Source organism: Chlorocebus sabaeus, chromosome 22 (assembly GCF_047675955.1).
Source record: "Chlorocebus sabaeus isolate Y175 chromosome 22, mChlSab1.0.hap1, whole genome shotgun sequence".
Taxonomy (NCBI): domain Eukaryota; kingdom Metazoa; phylum Chordata; class Mammalia; order Primates; family Cercopithecidae; genus Chlorocebus; species Chlorocebus sabaeus.
The window spans coordinates 79,014,883-79,038,299 of NC_132925.1; the positions used below are offsets into that span (position 1 = coordinate 79,014,883).

A 23,417-nucleotide genomic window follows, 5' to 3' on the forward strand; every position below is an offset into this window, starting at 1 on the left:
CTGCCAGAGAATAAAAGAATTAATGGATCGGAACCTAATCCATAACTCCCTAACTCTACAGCTTTATTTTTTTTAATAGTTCATAAACTTCTTATTTTCCCCTTTAGCCTAGATTTCCTTTGTGGTGAAGGAAAGGTTTGCCAGCCTTTGGATCTGCTTCATAAAAATGCTTTAAAAGACAATGCTGTGTTGCATGAATGCCTGCAACTCACCTTCATGCAATATTCAAGAACTGTCCGAGAGTTTATGTCTGAATTTGTTCTGATATAAGGAACCCTGGAGTCAACAATACAACCAGTTCCAGATGGGTTAAGTTTTGCATTCTTAAAGACTTAGTAGGCCAATAAATATTGCTTCTCTTTGGGCTGTCGAAAGTAATATTACTGGGAGCATGACAGATGCCTAACGGGATACATAGAGACCTCTATTTTGAAATTTCTAAAGTGACGTAATACAGTTTGTATTTTTTCAGAATAACTGCATTAAATGTCTGTTTTTCGGAGTGAAATTCTCTGTGGGATCTGTTTTGGCATCTTTCCCTTCTTCTGGGTGATAGAATTGGGAGATAAATCAGTGACTGATTTCTTAGAAAGTTAAGTTTTGAGAAACATATTTTATAGGATACACATGCCTTACACCAACTGCTCCCACAGCAAACACTCATGATTGGATTTGGAAACAGCAGCATTTGCTGTCGGAAGAGGAACCCTCCACAAGTGGAATGTATCCAGGGTTGTGGGTTTGAATCGTTCACAAAATAAAATGCAAGAAAGTAGCCACTGTTGAGAACTTGGAGAGGACGTATCACGTGACACCCCTCACAGGTCCTTTTCAATCAGAGAGGGACTGGCCAGCACCTACTGACCCCAGTCGCCTTCGAGTTTCCACTCCATGGCCCTGCTGCTGCACAGAACTTTAGTTTCACGAGCTCCCTGTGAAAAATCGAGTGCTCGGTTGATTCTCTCCTTTCTGGGATTTCACATCTATTTGTTGGGAAATAAAAAATAAGTGCAAAACCAAAGTATGTTGTATAATTTGTGTAATTTCTTCCTGAAGTATGCTTTCTTTTTGAGGTGACCTATTGATTCCTCTGAATGTGTTCCCCCACCCCCAATAAAAACAACCTTTTTTCTCCTGATTACTGATATGTGCCTTTGGGATAAACTAAAGAAGAGAGTAAGACTCACCAGAAATTTGAAGACTACGGAATACTAAAACTTTGCAAATTTCCCACCAAATGTCTCATTATGCATGTACGTAGAAAAACACAGAATTTTATAAACATTTTACATAGTATGCATACTATTCCACCTGTAGCTTTATAACCTAGTTTTTAAAACCAAATATGATCTTCCTATGTTGATAAATACACATCTACATTCTCCATTTAAAAGACTGCATAGTATTCTATTTTATAGGTGTACCACAACTTACTTAGTCTATCCCCTTTTGATGGGCATTTAGATTGTTTCTGTTTTTTTTTATTATTATTATAAGAAACAGTAGAATAAGCATTCTCATCCACATACATTTATGAATTTGACAAGTGGTTTTCTTCAGATATAATCCTACAAATGAAATTTTTTCATGAAATACAACCATTAAATATTTTGAGAAAGTTGCTACCCTGCCTTTCAGAGAGATACTAATTTCTACTTATCCCATCTGTGTATGAGAATCTCCAGTTCCTTAAAATCTCATCAACAGTGGGTAGTATAAAGCTTTCTCAATCAAAAAGGTACAAAAATATCCATTGTAATTTTTGTTTGAATTTCTTTGACTGATAGTGAGGTTGGACATTGTGCCATCATTGGCATTCCTATTTCTTCTTTTGGAAATTATCTATTCCTATCCTTTGCCCATTTTTTGCTTTTTGGATTTTCCTTATTGCTTGCAATGGCTTTCTGTAAATACTGGATATATGTGATTCTTATAGAAGCATCTGGAAAGGATCTTGTCAAAAAGTTGAGAAAAATGCAACATTAAAGTGAGAAAATAATTTGGTGCTGTCTCACTCTAAGTAACCATTGAAAACCTCTCTGTTCCTCAGTTTCCTCCTATTTAAAATTAGAAAAGCGTAGTCATCCATTTCCTGGATTTCTTCATTGTAATAAAGCCAGTAGTTATTAAAGTGAAGCATTTCACCCATGTTACTTCCACAGTAAACACTCTGGTGTCTTCTATTGTTATAATCACTCTCAATTTACCTGGTTGGTGAGAAAGGGTCCCACCCTAGGGATATAGAGATGACTGAACAACACTGGACCAGTGAGATTGACAGCAGTTTGTTAGTCACATATACTCACAGCCCAGGGAGGAAGGACCGTGAGTGCCACACAGGGCCATATGGGAGTTGCACTTGGGAACAGACTGAGCAATCGGGGCTGTGGGAAGAAGGCTTTAGTATTAAGCGGGGTGGGATTATCCCTGTTTCTATGGGAGGATGCTTTGGCTTGTCTGAATAATTCTGCAGGTTGGCAGGAAACTGAAACCCACTACTCAGGAATAAGAGACGAATAAGCAGGAACCATGCCTGGTTCCCATGATAGAGAGGCTTCTTTGGCTGGGGGACCTTATTTGCAGGAGCAGAGTTGGGAGGTGTATTAGTCTGTTTTCACACTGCTGATAAAGATGTATTGGAGACTGGATAATTTACAAAAGAAAGAGGTTTATTGGACTTACTGTTCCACATGGCTGGGGAGACCTCATGATCATGGCTGAAGGCAAGGAGGAGCAAGTCACATCTTACATGGAGGGCAGCAGGCAAAGAGAGACCTTGTGCAGGGAAATTCCCATTTTAAAAACCATCAGATCTTACACATGTGGGAATTGTGGGAGTTAAAATTCAAGATGAGATTTGGGTGGGGTACAGCCAGACGATATCAGGAGGGGAACTTGCCATTAAGTCATTTGAGGCCCTCCTGAATTTCTCCATATGTCAAGGCAGCACAAAATATTGGGGCCTTGATTTTAGACCTTATACTGCAACTATTTCTGAGAGGTAAGTCCTCTCAGAGGACTCAGAATTCAGTGGCCTCTTCTTGGTCCCCATTGCCTTTGACTACATTCATCCTATCCACTCCTGAAAACTCTTCCTCCATTGGCCTCCATCCCACAGTACTGTCCAGGAAGGCAGGAGTCAGATGGTACCTGAGTGAGACAACATGCCTTTGATCCCATCTCTGTTGTCTACTAGTTGTACGGCTTTGACAACATACATTACCTCTCAGCCTCGGTTTTAATGAAATAGAGATAGTGCCTACATCATGACCTAGAAAAAGTTTCCAGTTTAGTGTCAGACTCATAGAGATCTCTATGTATCCCGTTAAGCATCTGTTGTGCTCCCAGTAATATTACTTTCAACAGCCCAAAGAGAAGCAATATTTATTGCATAGCTGATTATATAACCTTGAAAAATCACTTACCCTCTCTGAACCTTGGGTTCCACATTTGTTAATGGGGATAATATTACCAAGTTACAGGGTTGTTATTGAAAACAACTAACACAGGACTTGTGTCATGAACACACATTGAATTGTCATTGATTCTGTTGCTCCTGTCACCCCAGCTAAAAGTAATCTTTGCCTTCTCTAAATACCTGTTTTGTTGCTTATAATACATTTATTTAATTTTTTATTTTCTTTCATATTGCCCTGTGCTATGTTATATTTCAAAATGTTCTATCTTCACTAACTACACTGAAAGTGCCTTGGAGTTGGGTATCAAGTATTGTATTTCTTTATTCATTCAGCAAAAATTTATTGGGCATTTTGCATCTCATGGTGTGCTAGGGGCTGGGGATACAAACATGATAAAGACTTAGCCTCTGCCATCAGAAAGCTTGCACACTATCTAATTATGATTGAATGCTACCCAGACTGCTGTTGAGATAAGCTCAGTGAGAGCCCTGAGAAGGGATACCTGACTCAGCTCAGAATTCAGGATGGCATCCTGAGGAAGTAATGTCTAAACAGATCCAAGGAATGGCAGGAATTAGACAATTCCAGGCAGAGAGGGGCAGTGCTGCTAGATGAGGGAGGAAGGGCATTCAGTGCAGAGAGAATGCTCACATACACAGAGGGGAAGCAGAGCATGTTTTTTCGTGTGTGTGAATTGCAAGAACCAAAGAACTGTGATCTTAGTTTTAAAGGAGAATTCACAGGAGATAAAACCAGTAAGGTAAGCTGAGGCTGAATCATGAAGGGTTTTTCAGTTCTTTCTACTGTTAATAGTGCCTGGTTACAGTGCCTACATCTGGTAGGTTCAATAAATGCCTGTCTAGCTTTTATAAATAGTGACTGTACATGGTTCAATCTTGGAGCATTACTGTCAAGGAAACTCCTTTTTGCAAGAGAATGAAGTTTCAAAATAGCTGAACTCTTTTACTTATATTTCTTATATACTAAAATGGAGAGCTATATATCTAATTTATTATGCCACATTTATTAACAAAACAAACATACAAACAACCCTCAGCCTCTACCCAGTGGCATATCTTCACACTGATATCTCTTCTTACACCCTACAAGTAAAACAGAAACAGAAAACGTTTTCTCTCCTCCACCAGCTGACACCCTCTGGCCCCTCCTTGTGCTTTCCTCATATTCCCTCCGTACCCTTGCTCCATCCCTCCCCTCTTACTCTCTCTTCCTTTCTCCATTTCCACAAAAGTCCAGTGTGACTGACTGGCAGACACTGAGCTTTCTCAGGTGACTGTAGGTTAATAATGATCGTCCGAACACATGTAAGGAATGAATGAAGCATTGTGTGGCAGAACCAAAGGCCGCTGCTGTCACTCCTGAAGCCCTGTGTGTGGTAATTGGGTCTACCTCAGAAACTCATCCTTTCATTTTCAAAATAAATGTGGTCATCCAGCATTATGTTTCCCACCCCACCTTCTTCCATTATCTCTCTCAGATCTTGAATCACAAACTTCTGGAAAGCCATGTGAATAATTTAGATCCTTTTATTACTCATTACTTAACTCCCTTTGGGGGAAATGAAGAGAAACATTTGTTTTTGCTGCTTACTCTCCCGTGGACTGAGACCATGTCAGCTTCAGGCGATAACAAAGATCGATGACCACAGGAGCTGTCACTGCGGAACAGTTGTTTGACCCAGAGTTTTGATTAACCAAAATATTGTTTTAAAAAATCAGGTGCAGTGCTAATGACACTAGAGTAGAAATTCAACATTTTACCCACTTTGACTGAAAACTTGCTTGTTATCATCTTTCTTGTCAATGCTGAACGGTGAGCATTTTCTTCCCTGCCTATTTAATGGGTTTCCTGTGGAGTCTTACACAGAATTTGTCAATTCAAGTATAGAGCTACGATCACTCAGAGTACGTGGTGGTACCATGCTGCTGGGGATGAGGGAGTACAGACGCATTCAGATCCTTTTTAGTTTGGTCTTTCTAAATGTCTTTACTCGACTTCACCAAATCAGGAATTACAGTTAGTAGCACTCTTGGGCCATTGGATGACTCTGGTACATTGGGTTGGTACTAGAGTAAATATTGTTAGAATACATCAATATGACTATATCACCTATAGCCCCATACCATCCAAGTCCAGATTACCATCCCCTCCTAGGCACCTGTGACCTATGAGATCTAGACTACCTGGTCTACCTGGATCTATCTGGATCTACTCTGGATCTCCCCAAAATGCCAACTCTAATCTATTTTTTTTCAAAGCATAAATCTGACCACATCAACTCTCACCATTATACCCTGCTTAAACCTCTTTAAATGGCTTTATGTTGCTGGAAATCTTTGAAGTGTTCCACAAGGCCTTGCACGGTCCCTACCAGCTCTCCATCTTCATCACTTTATTCCTTGCATTCTCCACACCAGTCTCACTGGACTTTATTCAGTCCTTATGTTCACTGCTCAGCCTCACTGCAAGGCCTTTGCGTGTTTGATTCCCACTGCCTATGATGCTTTTCCCTTGGCTTTATTTTTTTTATTTTTATTTTATTTTATTTATTTATTTATTTATTTTTTTTATTTTTGAGACGGAGTCCTGCTCTGTAGCCCGGGCTGGACTGCAGTGGCCGGATCTCAGCTCACTGCAAGCTCCGCCTCCCGGGTTTACGCCATTCTCCTGCCTCAGCCTCCGGAGTAGCTGGGACTACAGGCGCCCGCCACCTCGCCCGGCTAGTTTTTTGTATTTTTAGTAGAGACGGGGTTTCACCGTGTTAGCCAGGATGGTCTCGATCTCCTGACCTCGTGATCCGCCCGTCTCGGCCTCCCAAAGTGCTGGGATTACAGGCTTGAACCACCGCGCCCGGCTTCCCTTGGCTTTAAATGTCAGCTCAAGTACTGTTTCTTCTGAGACAAATTATCTGCCACCCATATCTAAACTAAATCTTTGTAATAGATCCTCCTAGTACCAAAATACTTCTTATACACCTTTCAGAGGGTCAGTTTTATATTTGTGAGATATTTTGATTAGTAGCTTCCTTTTCTCTGGACTTGCTTTTTCCCCCCTTTTGTGGAAAATGGGGTTTCACTATATTGCCCAGGCGGGTCTCAAACTCCTGGGCTCATGCTATCCTCCTGCCTCTGCCTCCCTAAAAGCTGGAATTACAGGTGCGAGCCACTGCGCCCAGCCCCTCTGGACTTCTTAAGGACAGGGACTATGATTGTTTTGACTCACCTCGATATCCCCATCACTCAGCACAGTGCTTGGTGCTTAAAAGGTACTTAATAAATATGGATTACATGATTGGCTGAATAAATAAATTCAATACAAGTTTAATCAGAAGATGGGCCTTACCTTGTCATTGAGGGATTTATCTAGTTAAGAATTCCAGATGAATCTCTATCAGAACAGCCAACGGAGAAAATGTATTCAGATGCAGGAAGGCTAGAAGGCAGCCTGTAGCAGCAACTGCACCCATTTCACTCTGTATTGGGTCAGGCAAGTCTTCATTAACAACGGTTCAAAATGCAGGACACCATTGATGGTAATGGTTTTGGTTAGATGTGGGAACAATCTCTCTGGGACTGCAGGAAGGTTGTTCCACAGTTACAGGGCTCACAACTATAAAGTGTAAATTATTCTCTCCTGTTTCCCTGTTTTTGAGGGACTTGTCACAGATCCCCTATTAGAACAAAGTTGTGGACACTTACTAGCAAGTTACTGGGCTTTCGTTGTTTTCACTGATCCATCCCAATTAGTTCCCCTACTTGTCTGCATGCTATCTGCCTAAGGAAACACGAAATATCTTATTTGCAAGGAGAGGTGGAGTTCTTGTGCTTATGTTTTTTTGTGTTTTTTTTTTTTTCGTTTTTTCTTTTTTTTTTTTTTTTACATTACTTCAAATTTGCAAAGGAGAGAAGTAAACAGTTTGCACAGGGGAAATGCATATTTTTGGTCAACAGCCTGCTATGGCAGGCAAGAGAGAGGAGCTTTAGTAGGCATTGAAATAGTAACTTTTGTGGTCTCAGGTCAGAGCATCTCTCTGTGTCTCTAGGCAGATTTGGTTTAAGGCCAAAACAAATAGCCCCCCTTCCTTGGGTTCTGACCCCTTGGGGCAGAAAAGGGAACTAAGCTAGCCCAGCTGCCACTGCAGGGGAAGTCATTGTTCTCTCCAACCTTCTGGGAGCTCCAAATAATTAACTGTGCAAAGAGCAAGTTGGAATCAGAATTCTCCTCCAGGGTTTTCTGTGTCCAGCCAAACAAAGCAAGCTGAACTGACAGACAAATAAACCCGGTGAAAAAGAACCAGTGCTGAGTCTCCTTTCTCCTTCCTTGCTTCAGTTCTGGTCCCCTGAACCTGTGTCCTCAGCTGCCTCATCTCTCTTAATTCCTCCAGGCCCCTCATCATGTGTAGCCAGAGGGAGTTTTTGCTTAATGGGAAGAGCCAGCAGGCCACTCTCCAGCGGAAGGTTGTTGCTTTGGGACTTAGAAGGCTTGGCATGTGGACAGAAATCTCCCTTCCTGTCAGAATTCCTGATGTTTTCAAAGAGAAGCCAGAAATCTGGACTTTGGTGTGAAGTCATCCAATTTTAAAATGCTTGCTCTATGTTTTGTGTTTCTACACAAGGTACAGGCAAAACAAAACACATTTTTCCTACCTCTGAACTAGACCATAAACTTCATGAAGGTGCAGGTTGTGTTGATCTTGTTTGCTCTGGTATTACCCAGGACCTAGCACAGTACTTGCTGCATAATAGCAGTTCAACATCTATTGACCTGCATCCCTAGGAGACTCACTATGCTGTCATTCCCTTGATATTAATGACAATAAAATACAACAATAATTAGATCAACTACTTTTTACTGAGCACATGTTAAGTGCTTTATATATAACTAGATCTGCATTATGACCTTAGAAGCTGTGTATTCTCATTTTGCAAATAGAGAAAGCAGCTCAGAGCCTAAAAATGTGACCCCAGCCAGTTGCCCAGCTGCAGTGTAGATTCTGATTCAAGCAGCACTGTCTCCAAAGCCAGGGTTTGCAATCCTAATGCCACAGTGCCTCACACTCTGTTCTGCTGATTCCTGCCAGAGGGAGCAAGGGCGAACCCTGCTAGTGTTAGCTCTTCCAAAAGGAAGAATCAAGCCTGGGTGTTGTCAAGTTGCCTTCAGGGCAGACCTTTGAAAGGATGAATATGATCAGTAGATATTCTTTTCCTTCTGCATAGCATTGAAAAATGTTCCTACTTTTCCATCTCCATCTCTTTATGAAGAATTACTCTGCAGGGGACTTCGGTAAGTTGTGATTGTCATGGTATACTGTTATTTGACATCCTTAAGGATATCAACAGTCCATATTTAGGCATCTCCCGAGGACTCAGGGGCAGTCTGAGCTGAGGTTCAGAGTCATTGTTTGGTGTCCTTAACTAAAAGCAAAAGTGGTGACTCATTATCAACTAAGAATACTGTCAAACGCATGGGTTCCTAAAAGCAGAATGCTGGTTGTAGCCTGCTGGTCATGAAATACATTTTTCTTGTGGTGCAAATACTTTATTACAGGTATTGAAGTGTTAGAACATTATTCCATGAGAGACACAAAAGCCTAATTTTACAAAGTGGGGTAGCTCTCTACAATAGCTACCATTTGATGGGCTTATATTTGTTAATGATCTCAGCTATTGGGAGATACTTAATCAGGAGAAATGGACAATAGGAATGAAGAATACAGACCTTCAGAAAAACGGAATTACATGCTCTTTCCCTGCTTTCTATGTGGGCCATGTCTCAATGTCTCTCGATTTTCCCAGGCTATCATCCTGGTGGGAAGCCCATTTACTCTTTCGCTAAATTTTTCTCTGATAGAGGAAGGTTTTGCAAGCTGGACTATTGGAGGTGGAAAGTAGCTTTTTAAGGAAATTCATTGTAATTAGCATCAATAATTTGACTTACTGAGGCATCATTTAAGAATTTTGCACTCATTCCCTCATTTGGTCCTTTCTAAGACCTTGTGACACTCCCCTACTTCCCCCCAATATTACAGATGAAGAAACAAGCTCAGAGTGCCCCAAATCACACAGCTGATAAGTAGTAATGTCTGACTATTGTTTCAAGTACTGTTCCTGCCTCAGAATATCTTGGGAAACTTCTAAACATTAAGCAAAACTTCTTGAATTGCAATCTTCTGACCTGCTGTCTCAACTGGAGGGGAGCCTGGGAATCTATTTTTCAAAAGTCCCCCAGGTCACTGTGATGTACAGTCAGACTTGGAAAACGTTGCCATATATCATACCATACATCATACCACATCCTTTGAAATAAATCAAAGTACAGATTCAGTTTGGAGATTTCAATGGTTGCTTTTTCTGGTTCAACACAGCCATCCCCGCTTCTGCCTGGGGGCTACAGAAAGTGCTTTTCAAAGGAGGTACATTTCACTAGATCCTAATGAATGGATAAGAAGGAGAAAAAGAAAGGGCATTTCAGGCAAAGTGACCACAGGCAAAAGTCATAGAGTCGAAAGTGGACTTGAAGTGCCTGGGGGATGTTACAAAGTCAATATGCCTGGGCAGATAGTGACAGATGTAAAGTGTGTATTATCAGTTGAGTCCGAGTGGAGTCTGTCTTGGGATGTCCCAGCAGAACTGGCTTCAGCTGTGGAGTACAAAACACCTCTCTCATCGGTCAGTTTCTTTGGCAGCCTGCTTCAGGGCATCCTTACCTGCATGCTTCTGCCGGACCACTTGCTGAAGATGATCAGGCAACGTGCTGACAGCTCAGATAGGGTTCCTGTCTACAAACTCCTTAAACTCAACTGCAATAGCGTCAGATCCACTGTCAAAAGTGATAGTGGATGAGAAATAACTTGGCACAACACAGTAGGTGCTGAAACAGAGGTTTGAGGTGAAATTAGGAACTCTTTAGCTATTTTGAGGAACTGGCTATAAATCAGAAGGTTTTCCTCCCATCCCAGAATGCTCTTGCAAAAACATGCGGATTCTTGAAGGGAGGAGGTTTGTTCATTTTCTGTTAAAAAGTTTGTGACTTTGATAGTTTAGACCCAGCAACTTGTCTTTTCCCATTAATTCTAGGCTACCAAAGTATATATGTCCCTGGACGTCTTTCCTGGTTTAATATTGATAGAGGAGTACAGTGAATGCTTCTGTGGTGGTAAGATGGGAAGGCCACAGAGCCAGGAACCGTTTGCCTCAAAACAAAAAACAAAACAAAACAAAAACCCACTTAGAATGTTACTCCTAGGAGTTGGCTGATGGTGACTAAACTCATCAACATAACCCCAAGTGGCCCAAATGGCCATTTTAAGCACTATCTGTATTCAGTTTCCAGGGTACCTGGGTTTGAATTGCCTTTAGTCTCATTTACAAAAGCTTTGTCCTCGTTTCCTTAGAAGGTATTTTGCTGGCTAAGGACTGGTTTAAGAGAACAACCCTGGTGGAGGGAGGAATGAGAAATTTCAATTGGGGAAAATAAAAGCTGTTCTAGAGATGGGTGATGGTAATGGTTGCAAAATAATGTGAATGTACCTAATGCCACTGAACTGTAGACTGAAAGATGATTGAATTGGCACGTTTTATATTACATGTATTTTACTACAATAAAAAAGATCATAATAAAATAGAGAGGCAGCAATATCAATAACAATGATAACAGCTATTGTTCTTACAGTTTTTGCTTTGTGGGAGGCATTGTGTTCAGCACTTTACATAAATTATTTAACCCTTTTAACAAATCTGTGAGGTAGGCACAATGATTATCTCCTTTTCATAGAGAAGGACTTGAGGATTGAAGGGGTTAATGAATTGCCAAGGGTCACATAACAAGTAAATGGCAGAATCCAGATTTAAAACCAGGCAGTTTCATTCCAGAGCTCTCTCTTTTGGCTTATGCTCTTAGGCTAAACCACCTCGTAAGATTGTCCTTTGAGTCTGAGACTCCCTGCACCGAGCAATAAACAACTGTAGCAAACCTCTAAAATGAGTCAAAATTACCAAAAATTCACCTTATCAAATGTCAGCAACTTTGATACATGTAGTATTATTTTAACAGCAAAGAGATATGCTCTGATCCTTGCCTGTCTTTACAGTTCACCTTTCTAATCAGATAGAAGGATATTCTATTATTTATTGGAAAGATGGTTATGGGAACATTTCTCCTTTCTTTGATGTGGAGTGTAAAATGCCACTTTCCACTTAAACTTGTGAGCTTCTCAGGAGCAGGAACAGTATCTTTCTACGTAGCAGATAATAGGTGCTCAGTAAAATTTTTGTCTTAATGAATTTCCAGTGATACTGAAGGTACCTGTGGAAGTTTCCCTAATAAATTAGGAGGCACTCTCTGGGTATATTGATTTAGATCCTGGAATGTATATTCTGAAGGACACCTTAGAGATTCTCAACTGGGAATAATTTTGGCTCATGGGAGACATTTGGCAATGTCTGGAGACTTTATGATTGTTATAACTGAGGGAATATGTGTGCTACTATCATCTTGTAGGTAGAGGCCAGGGATGAACATCCTACAATGCACAGGACAGCCTCAACAATAAAGAATTATCGCACCTCAAATGTCAATGGTGTTGATGAAACAGGAGAATTCCCTGGCCCCACTCATGGGGCATATGACAGGGGTGCGGCTCTCTGTTCAACCACCATGAGCTCAAACCCCTTGTGGGTTTGGGAGAGGGAGTACACAGATGGGCAGGTGCAGGAGCAAGAGCGAGTGCTTTGGGCTCCAGCCCATCGTAGTGTCTAGGGGTGGGTGCCTGTGGCCATAGTGTTACAATGCTCTTTTAGCTCTGCCATCCACAGATGGCTTAAGTGTTAACTAGCTCAGTGCTCCCTCTGCCTTTCTGCAAGGGCAGAGGGCCAGTGTGACAGCTTTCTGTATCCTAAGCTCTTGTCCAGCATCCTGAAAGAGTTGGGTCACACACAGGCTTGAAGGATGAATGCATAGGTTTTATTGAGTGGTGGAAGTGGCTTTCAGTGGGATGGATGGGGAGCTGGCTGGGGGATGGAATGGGAAGATGATCTTCCCCTGGAGTTTTGACTGTTCAACGGCCAAACTCCTCTCTGACTGCCCCCAGCTGAGTTCCTCTCAGCATTCAGACATTCCTTCTTTTCTCTCTTTCTCTGTTGCACCATTCGTCTGCTTTTCGCCCCTTCTTGTCTGCTCCTGGAGCCTGGGGTTCAGAATTTATATGGGTACAGGATAAGGGAGTGTGGTATGCCAGAAGGCAACCATTTGGGTGCAAAAACAGAAATGCCTGTTCCCACTTAGGACCACAGGCCTCCAGACTTAAGGGTGGGGCCTTTGCTGGGGAACCATCTTCTTCTACTCAGTATTTCCTTGTCTTCTGTCTGTATCACTGGGGAGAGAAATTCTGCTTTAGAGGTCTTATTCTCTCATTCATTCATTTCACATGTGTTTATTATCTGCATCCACTTGATCAGATGAGCTAGACTGCTTGTCCATGACCACACAGCTAGGTGGTACAGATCAAGAACTTGAACCAATATCTCTGGGAGAGCTCTTCTTCAAATGCATCAAGGTGGCCTCTGACAGCCTGTTACTGATTCAAATGCCATCCTTGTGGTCACAGTAAAGCAGGTCCTTCTGAGACAGATAGGACTCTGAGCCCATGCTTGGTACCTGGAGCTGATGGAAAGGGCAGTGATCTAAGACGGCTTGTTTAGGCTGCAGAAAGTCCCTTGGCTTGGACTCCCTGAGCTCTTGCTCATTCTGCTGAGGCAGGGACCATTGTAGCCTCCTGTGTATGCTACATTCCGTTGCTGGGCCAGTCACTCTTCGCTGAACTGTAACACTATCTCCTCCACCTTGTTTTCACAGGGCCCTGTAAGCCATATTATGGACTTTGTTGAAAGAATTATCATGTTCGCACAGCTCTGTGTTTGCAGTAGGCTTAGGACTCTTCAGATCTGAGCACTGGCGGTCTTTCACGCGATCTGCTTTTCAACACACATCACATGTTCTCCTCCTCCCTTTCCTTTCCCCGCCTGACTCCTTGCTGCCTTCTGATTATGGTCTGCTTCAGTATGCAGAGTCCCACAGCCGAGCTTAACAGGTGCTCAACAATTCGCAAGGTGCTAGAGTTGATGGATTTTAATCAGGTGAGTGCAGTTTAATGCAAATGCTCTTTTAGCTGAGGTTCATAAATTATGCTCAATATTATGGTCCCAAATATTAGTTCAATGCTCATGACTTACATAAATGGCTTTGTTTTGGGGTTAGGTTAGGGGAAAATCAATAAAAACCAGCTGGAAATGGAGAAAGGAACTGTGTAGTTACATTCCATTGTGATGTAACCCTGCTCTCACCCCACAACACCTCATACTTATCCTTTTTGTTTTTTTGCCAGCTCACTTTTCTCCCCCACATTTAAGGCTTCACAGAGATATGAAAAGCCACCCTGGTTCCTCCATCTATTAAACAGGAAATGCATATGAACAAATAGAAGAATTGCACCATATAATACAGCTGAAATACAATGTTATCATCCTTCTACTCTGAGCATTTCTCAGGATGGTTTATGTCCCAGCAGTTAATGGCTTGCTATTGTTGGTGTACCAACACAATGCTATTAGCAACACAGAATTCTCAGGCTTTCTGTTTAGACTATCTTCATGTAGGCTAGCCAGAATTTAGATATTTGTAAACGGAATTTGAACAGTGGCCTTTCTTCACAATATAAAATTCAGATAAGTGTAACTGGTCATGGCCCAACTCTTGTTTATTAATTAAGGCTTCATAATATGGCACCATTTTTGGAAGCTGCAGCTTATGCAAAGAAGAATACTAATTACATTCTGCATTTTCTGTAATAATGGGGCAGTGTTTTGGACAATGCAGTTTATCCAGACAATGCATCCGGCTCATAATGTAGTATTAACAAGGAGGCTCTGAATGTTTAATGGGAGACTGATACAGCTGTGAAAGGGTGGCGTAAATAATATTCCTGGCCAGGCTGGGGCAGTGACAACATGTTGCATGCTGTTAACCTCCAGAGGTCTCCAAATAGCTTTTATAGATGCCTGCTATATATTTGTTGACCGTTGCTGGATATAAAGGAAGCTAAGTGATCTGGGAAAATCTATTTGGTAATTTTCTTTTCCCATTCTCTTTGCACTTGCTGAGGCTTTAAAAACAATAGGCCTTTGCATTTTTATGGATTGTTTTTCCTTAGGCTCCTTCAAGAGTGGTTACTTTAATATTGTTATCATTATGGATTTCTTATAATGGTCATGTGAGAGAATCAGAATAGGCTACTATTTTTTTTCTATAAGATATTTTTCTTATTGAAATAATTCACATACCACAATATTTATCCTCTCATAATGTGAAACTTGGTGGTTTTAGTATAAATACAAAGTTGACTAGCTGTTACCACTATCTAATTCCAGAACATTTTCATCACTCTGAAAAGAAACCCCTAGCCATTAGCAGTCACTGTCCTTCCTCTCCTCCTATGTCCTGTTGACTGCCGATCTATTTGCTGTCTCTGTGAATTTGCCTATACTGGACATTTCACATAAATGGAATCATATGATGTGTGGTCTTTTGTGACTAGCTTCTCTCACATAGCATAATGTTTTCAAGACTCATCCGCGTGTGAGATGTAACAGAACGTCATTTCTTTTTATTGCCAAATGATGCCCATTATGTGGATATGCCACATTTTGTTTATGCATTCATTAGTAAATGGAAATTTAAGGTTTTTTTCCCCACATTTTGGCTGTTAAGAATAATGTGGTTATGGAGTTTTGTATTTGTGTGTATGTGTGTGTATTTGTATATTTATTTCCTCAGGGGTATATACCTAGGAGTAGAATTGCTGGGTCACATGGTAACTCTATGTTTAACTTTTTAAGGAACCGCCAGATGCTTTTTGAAGCACCATTTTATATTCCCACTTGCCAATATGAGACTTCAAATTCTCCACCGCCTAGAAAACACTTGTTATTGCCTATCTTTTTGATCATAGCCATTCTAGTGAGTGTGAAGTGGTATCATTGAAGAGCTGATTTGCATTTCCTTCTTGACTAATGATGTTCAATATCTTTTCATGTGATTATAGGCCATTTGTATTTCTTCTTTGTGAGCTACCATTTTTAATCTCCATTTTATAAATGAGGAAACAATGACACTGAGAGGAAACAAGACTTATTAGGGTACCTGCAAGAGGTAATAGCCCATCAGTTTGGAATTTACGTTCTCTCACTTAGCTATGCAAAAGCATAGACATTGAGTACCTAGTAATAAAATAAGCTTAAGCGATTTGCATTTAGTCTTAACTTTTTTATTTGCAAATGACAGAAACACAGCTCTAACTGTGGCTTAATGAAAGTAAGAAGATTTTGGTTTGCCTCTCTATAAAGTTAAGAGCTTTTTGCCTCCAGAATGATTGGATGCAGCTTCTCAAAGATGGCATCAGAAATATGTCTCTATCATCTCTTAGTTCTCTTTCAATTGGGTTGGTGTCATGCATAAGCATGGTCTCACTTTGTAGTGGTTAGATGGCCACTAGAAGCTCAGAGTTTTTGTCTTACCAGCTCAGAATGCCAGCAAGATTTCTTTTTTTTTAAAATTATTCCCTTTCTCAATACTTCCTTCCGTAGTTCTCAAATCTTAGCATTGAGTAGTATTGGACTGACTTGAATTAATGATTGATTCCCTGAATCATTGATCGGTGAAATATATTGATTGGTCATTTGCTCATTCTCAGTGGGGAGTGAAGTTAGCTCCATCTACACCATCTGGAGTGAGAGCTGGAGAAGGGGATTCCCCAGAGGAAAGTGAGGATGATGGTACCAGCACCATAAGGAATGCATGCTAGGGCAAGTGAAACTCATAGATGTCCACTGTGCTATGTAGTTTTTTCCTTGGGCTTTGATCATTTATCATTTACTGGTTTCTTGTTGTCTGTAAATTTAGAAAAGATACAGGCTCTCTGAAAAGTAATTTTTGGTCTCTTACAAGTGAAGGATTAATCAACCAATCCACGTTTATTTTCTCCAGTACTGAGAGATTATTTGTTTTAATACATGCAAATAAGGTTTCTTATAGTTAAAGGTAATTGGCTTTTCATTGTAATTCTTAATGCTGATCATTTTGTGTCTGAGTTGTTCCTAATTGCTTTGGCTCAGAGTTTGAGAAATGAAATAGCCCCTTGACTAAAACTATAACTACAATTATAACAATTTATTTATTTAAATCAGCAATCCCTGCAAAGTCATGTACAGTTTGTATATTTCAGTATGTTTTACAAGGTGCAACAAAAGCAGCCTCATCACATAGCAAATCTTTCTTACAGGATTAAAACTTACTGGGTAAGGCAAGTCTGGCATAGTCATTAAAGTGGAAATATTGTTCCTCCTTGACTGGTCAACTTTAGAGACAACTTTTCCCATTCTAAGTTATCTATCCTCTAAAATAGGATACAGAGATTGAGGCCAGGTGGGATGGCTCACACCTGTAATCCCAGCACTTTGGGAGGCCAAGGTGAGTGGATTGCTTGAGCTCAGAAGTTTGAGACCTTGATAACATGGCGAGATGCCGGTGGTGCCACGCCCGTGGTCCCAGTTTCTTGGGGGGCTGAGGTGAGAGGATCTCTTGAGCCTGGGAGGCAGAGGTTGCAGTAAGCTGTGTTGGTACCACTGCACTCCAGCCTGGCCGACAAAGCGAGACCATGTCTCAAAACAATAAATAAATTAAAGTAAAATATAGAGAGACTGAGATGCAGCAGCAGTTGTATGTTGTTCGCTGGCTTTTCAATAATAAATTGTATGTGTACCTTCATGTAACAGGATCTTCAGCTCACATGCCAACTCTATTTCTTAATAGAAATAAACAAGATGGACATGATACATCTAGGATACTATGTTAAAATGGTTTCTAAGGTTGCATTCAGCCTTAGAAGAAAGGAGTGTTGTGATCACTTAATGATGTCTGTTACAGGCCTAGGAGAGTGAAACGATGGCACCTGCATTGTGTATTTCCCATCCCTGCTTATGTCTTGAAAGGAAGTCCCAATGCTGAAAGTTTGCAGGATTGGGACAGATGATTTGATACTTCAGACCAACAGATGGCTTCTTCTTTCATTGTTCAGATAAAGTGTTTTGTGTTGCCTGTGCAGCTAAGTGTTTTAATCCCCAAGATTACCTTAACTATGGAGACTTGACTTAGACTTAATATTTTGATCCAGAAATGCATCAAGTATAGAATAAAAACTTCTATCCTAGCAAGACTAGTCATATAAAATATTTATTCAAAGTATACATGTACTGCCTGCTGGATGTGCAACATTCTGCTAAGAGAATGTGAAGGTGGCAGGAGACCAAGGGTCCTCGGCATTAGAAATTTATAGTCCAGGTGTAATTAGAGAAAGAGATAAAGGGCTCACCAATGGACCACAGAGCACACCTATTAAAGGCTAAAGGAGTAAAACAGTTTGGTAATGAGAAATGAAGGATAGAGTGATCTAGGGAAAATTCTATGGAGAAATAGTTTCTTCAGCAATGTCTGAAAGGAAGTGATGGGCATGGGTTGGTGGAAAGGATGGTTGGTTGAGGTGGGAGTAGTGGTGAAAAAGACTAAAAGCTACTGACCAAGGAATGACATAACCCAGAGGACTCGATCCATCAGCTCACTGGCCTAAAAACAAAACAAAACAAAAACTACACAAACAAAAACCAGATGTGTGCTACACAGGAATATAGAAATAAAATACATTGGAACAATAAAAGATTTCCAGCAAAAGTTAGAAAATACTAGAAAATCTGGAAGTTTCACATAAAATGCAGGTTTTCTTACTTTTCTATAATAACCGAAAGATCTCACAACATTCTGCCTGAATTCCTAGTTGCAAGAAATGGCTGAGAGTGAGTAGCGATTGCCAGGATACACGAGTGGTTAGCTGCAGTCTTCACCTCTCCCTACAGTCTCCCAACATTAAGGTCAAAGGTTAATTGCTCTCTAGCATCATGCTTGCACTATTGAGACTATTCATAAAAACGTGTCCAGCAAAGTTTGAAAGATGAAAAATACATTTTCAGAAGTCTTTGTTAAAAAAAAGATGGGGGTGAGATAGGATGGGGAAATAGTGCATTTCATATGCAATCAGGCCAGGCATGGTGGCTCACGCCTGTAATCCCAGCACTTTGGGATGCCGAGGCAGGCTGATCACCTGAGGTCAGGAGTTCGAGACCTGGCCAACATGGCAAAACCCCATCTCTACTAAAAATACAAAAGAAATTAGCCAGGTGTGGTAGCTTGCATCTGTAGTCCCAGCTACTCCAGAGACTGAGGCAGGAGAATCACTTGAACCTAGAAGGCGGAGATTGCAGTGAGCCGAGGTTGCGCCACTGTACTCCAGCCTGGGTGACAGAGTGAGACTCCATCAAAAAAAAAAAAAAAAAAAAAAAAGCAGGCTTTGCAGATACCACCACTGCCAGGAGCCCCGTACTGAGCCACGGTCAACCCCACCGTGTACTTCCACATCGCCATCGACAGCAAGCCCTTGGGCCACGTCTCCTTCAAGCTGTTTGCAGACAAGCTTCCAAAGACAGCAGAAAACTTTCGTGCTTTGAGCACTGGAGAGAAAGGATTTGGGTATAAGGGTTCCTGCTTTCACAGAATTATTACAGGGTTTGTATGTCAGGGTGGTGACTTCACATGCCATAATGGCACTGGTGGCAAGTCTATCTACAGGGAGAAATTTGATGAGGAGAACTTCATCCTGAAGCATACAGGTCCTGGCATCTTGCGTATGGCAAATGCTGGACCCAACGCAAATGGTTGCCAGTTTTTCATGTGCCCTGCCAAGACTGAGTGGTTGGATGGCAAGCAAGTGGTCTTTGGCATGGTGAAGGCATGAATATTATGGAGGCCATGGAGCGCTTTGGGTCCAGGAATGGCAAGACCAGCAAGAAGATCACCATTGCTGACTGTGGACAGCTCTAATAAGTTTGACTTGTGTTTTATCTTAACCACCAGACCATTCCTTCTGTAGCTCGCAGTATCCTAGAATCTTTGTGTTCTCACTGCAATTTCCTTTGGGTTCCATGTTTTCCTTGTTCCCTAGCTGCATTGCAGAGTTAAGTTTATGATTATGAAATAAAAACTAAATAACAACATAAAATGCAATCAAGTGTAATTGTTACAGTAGGTAGCTAGTCAGCTAGTCAGATATGAGTTGGGGCAGGAGAGGGACACCCCCCATCCCACCAGGAATGTCAGGCGACTGTCAGGTGATGGTCAGGCAGCTGTTAAGATGGTTCTCTCAAATAATACTTGGTTGCAGCTGGCGCCAGGGAACAACAGTCTCCCAGTAGGTAGAAAAAACCTAAAACTGGTGATCAGCAGCTTCCCAATAAGATCTCAGGAGGTTGTTGAGTGGGATCAAGTATGAGCACTAAGAGGCAAAATGGTGGAGTTTAACTGGTGTATGACCTTCTGTAGGGACACTTGACAGGTAAGGGAAGCATGCCTCAAGTGAGTATGCATACAACTGCAGTAAACACACTGTGCAAGCAGGCCACACAGCAAGTGGACAGCCCACCCCACGGGAAGACTCAGGGGAGAAGGGAGGCAAGACCCTGGAAGTATGTCAATATATGAAACCTCAAGTCAAAAGTTCAAACTGTGCACTTAATCTCTCAAGTCACGAGCTTGGCCCTCTTCCAAGTGTACTTTACTTTCTTTCATTCTAGCTCTGAAACTTTCTAATACACTTTCACTCCTGCTCTAAAACTTGCTTTGGTGTCTCCTTCTGCTTTATGCCCCTTGGTTGAAATCTTTCTTCCTAAGAGGTGAAAAGTGAGGCTGCTGCAGACCCGTACGGATTCACTGCTGGTAACATTTTTGGTGATGCATGACTTGGGAATCTTCAGCCAGTAACATGCCGCTGTCTTATTTTTATTTTTAATATTTATTTATTTATTTATTTATTTATTTATTTATTTATTCATTTTTGAGATGGAGTCTCACTCTGTCCACCAAGGCTGGAGTATAGTGGTGAGAGCCTGGCTCACAGCAACCTACGCCTCCCAAGTTCAAGCGATTCTCCTGCCTCAGCCTCCCAAGTAGCTGGGATTACAGGCGTGTGCCACCATGCTGGGCTATTTTTTTTTTTTTTTTTTTTTTTGTATTTTTATTAGAGATGGGGTTTCACTGTGTTAGCCTGGATGGTCTCAATCTCCTGACCTCGTCATCCTCCCACCTCAGCCTCCCAAAGTGCTAGGATTACAGGTGTGAGCCACCGCACCTGGCCTGTCTTATTTTTCTTAACACTAGACTTCTCTGTTCATTTATTTACAGTACCTCCCAGCACAAAAGGCATTTGAGTTTGCATTTTTCCTAGGATTAGCAAAAAGTGCCAGGTAGGCAAAGGCAGTAGGGTGGTGGTGGTGGCAGTGGCTCTGGAGGCTGTGGTCTGAGTCTTGGCCTCTGCTCCAGCCCCACTGTGGCGACGCTTGCTGAGCTGCTGTTGCTCCAGATCACTCTCCTGACCACGGTCTTGGGCGATTTCATCAGCATCCACGCGCATGCTGAGGAGTGCTTAAGTGAGTCACCTCAGGCACCAAGATGGGCCTCATCTTCGAAGGTGGCTTCCTGGACAGCAGCGTGGAGATTACAGGACCGGAGAAGAAAAGGATTTGTAAAGGAGACCAAGAATCCAGTGGGAAATACACATTTGCTGCTCACGTGGATGGAACACATACATTTTGTTTTAGTAACTGAGTGTCCACCATAACTCCAAAGATAATGATATTCACCACTGATATTGGGGAGGCTCCAAAAGGAGAAGACATGGAAACAGAAGCTCACCAGAACAAGCTAGAAGAAATGATCAGTGAACTGGCTGTGGCCATGACAGCTTTACAGCATGAAGAGGAATACACGAAAGTCTGGGAGAGGATACACAGAGCTATCAGCGACAACACAAACAGCCCAGTGGTCCTTTGGTCCCTCTTTGAAGCTCTTGTTCTAATCACCATGACATTGGGACACATCTACTACCTGAAGAGATTTTTTGAAGTCCAGAGGGTTGTTTTAAAAGCCTCTTCCTGATGATTCCAAACTCATAATTTACTGTTTACCAAACACCTTGGTGATAATGTCATAAGCCATTAATTTCTATGTTTTAATTTTCTGAACTATACAGTCACAGCTTATGTTTTGTTGTGATTAATAGAAATTGGAAGAAAACACCTTTTTAGGAAATTCATAGTGAAAATTTGACAATTGATTGGCATAATTTCCTAATTGAATGCTGCCTCCATTATATAGGTCCTTCCAGAAATTAAACACTGGAATTGAAATATAGGAATATAGTTTTGTTTTTTTTTTAAATCTTCCTTTCCTTTTATTTTGACAATAAAATGCAGTTTCTTCAGGAAATCAGCACAAAGTCTGATAGTACTTTACTGAAATGACTGCATTCTGTGGATTCTCTCATTCTGTGGTTTAAGCCATTAAGGATTCATTTTGTTGAGTCCTTATGAGAAACAATAGTATGAATCCTGACATTTTCTATGCATGCTCATGGCAGAGCTCTCTGGATTGGGCATATGCTGCCAGGTTGGGCACTTTTATACTTTGTTTTCAAGTTTTGCTTTTAAAGGTAAGACTTGCCCCAGCTCCTATTTTCCCCCATACATTTTACACTGAACCTTGTGACTCAGTCACCTCCACTTAAACTGATGACATAAGCAGCCTACAACCATTTTTTTTTTTTTTTTTCATAACTTTCTAAGGAGTCTCTGTTAAAGCCAGTTCTCTGGTTGTCCCAGTGAATGGTGGCTCTTTTTCTTTCTGGCACATCCACTTTCTCCAAGCTTGGAATATAGGAAGTATGCATTCACGTAATTGGAAAAATCTGGATTTCTGAAGCCAAAGGGTTAAAGCCTCTTAAATTTCATTGCAGTGATACACAGCCGCTATTTTATTTTTATCTGTGGCCTTCGGGCCATTGTTTAACCAGGGCACTGAACATCAGCGTCAACACTAGGGTTTTTGGTTTTGTTTCTCTTGGGTCTTTCTTTTTTGGCATATGTGGATTTTGTTTTGTATAAAATGAAATGACTTTCTCTTGTTCTCTGATGATGGGTTTAAAATTAAAGGAGCATCTGGTTTTGATGTGGGGATGATCCAGGATTATGTTGTGACTGATGTATATTAGTTACTATTAGTTACTTGTACATTTTTGGAGAGCTTTGCAAGGGGAAAACTATAAGTAATGAGTTTTATATAAAGAATTTAAATTTATTACAGGCTTTCAGGTTTAGGATAAACAATTTTTCAACCTTGGGTGAGAACACTTATGACACTTTCTTGATAAGGTGACTGTTTCACCTTAGGACAACTGTTGCATACCAATTGTGTGTGTGTTTGTGTGTGTGTATGTGTGTATGTGTGTGTGAAAACACTTCAAAATTGATTTAAAAGATGTAAATTTTAAATTGGTTGTGTATCTAATATGCCCCAGATTCAGTAAATAAACAATAAACAGTGAAAAACTACAAAGCAAAACAAAATAAAAACAAACAAACTACCAGGTAGAATTTAATGGGAAGAGTAAAGAGGGTAGTAGAAAATTTCAATCTGACTGGAATAGAAAATATTGTTTTTGTCTCATTTTACTTGCAAAGACTTGAAGGAAAGGCTTAAATGATCAACTGAAGAATTTAGTTTTGACCTGTCTGAAAGGGTGGGTATTGAAAGTCAGAAGTATTATTAACAGAAAGGTTAATGAGCATTAAAAGAAAGGAGTTAATGTGGATCTGCCAGAAATGAAGTAACCAGACTAGTGTTCCTTTTGATGGGGTTATTGGAGTAGAAGATAAAGTCGAGTTTGAGAAATAGTGTATTTCAGCAATGTATATGTATCTCATGGTATTTTTGTGGTCAAGACTGAGAATTGTGACATAGTTGATAGGACAACTGTGAATTTAGAGC

At 41.0% G+C, this 23,417-nt stretch overlaps 1 protein-coding gene and 2 pseudogenes across 8 annotated transcripts in view; all 3 read left to right on the top strand.

The window, feature by feature from the left end:
* FHIT (fragile histidine triad diadenosine triphosphatase) overlaps positions 1–23,417 on the top strand; it is a 1,488,394-nt gene that overhangs the window by 472,254 nt on the left and 992,723 nt on the right. The window lies entirely within an intron of this gene.
* On the top strand, positions 13,484–19,964 carry LOC119618249 (peptidyl-prolyl cis-trans isomerase A pseudogene; annotated as a pseudogene).
* On the top strand, positions 19,944–21,535 carry LOC140709755 (transmembrane emp24 domain-containing protein 2 pseudogene; annotated as a pseudogene).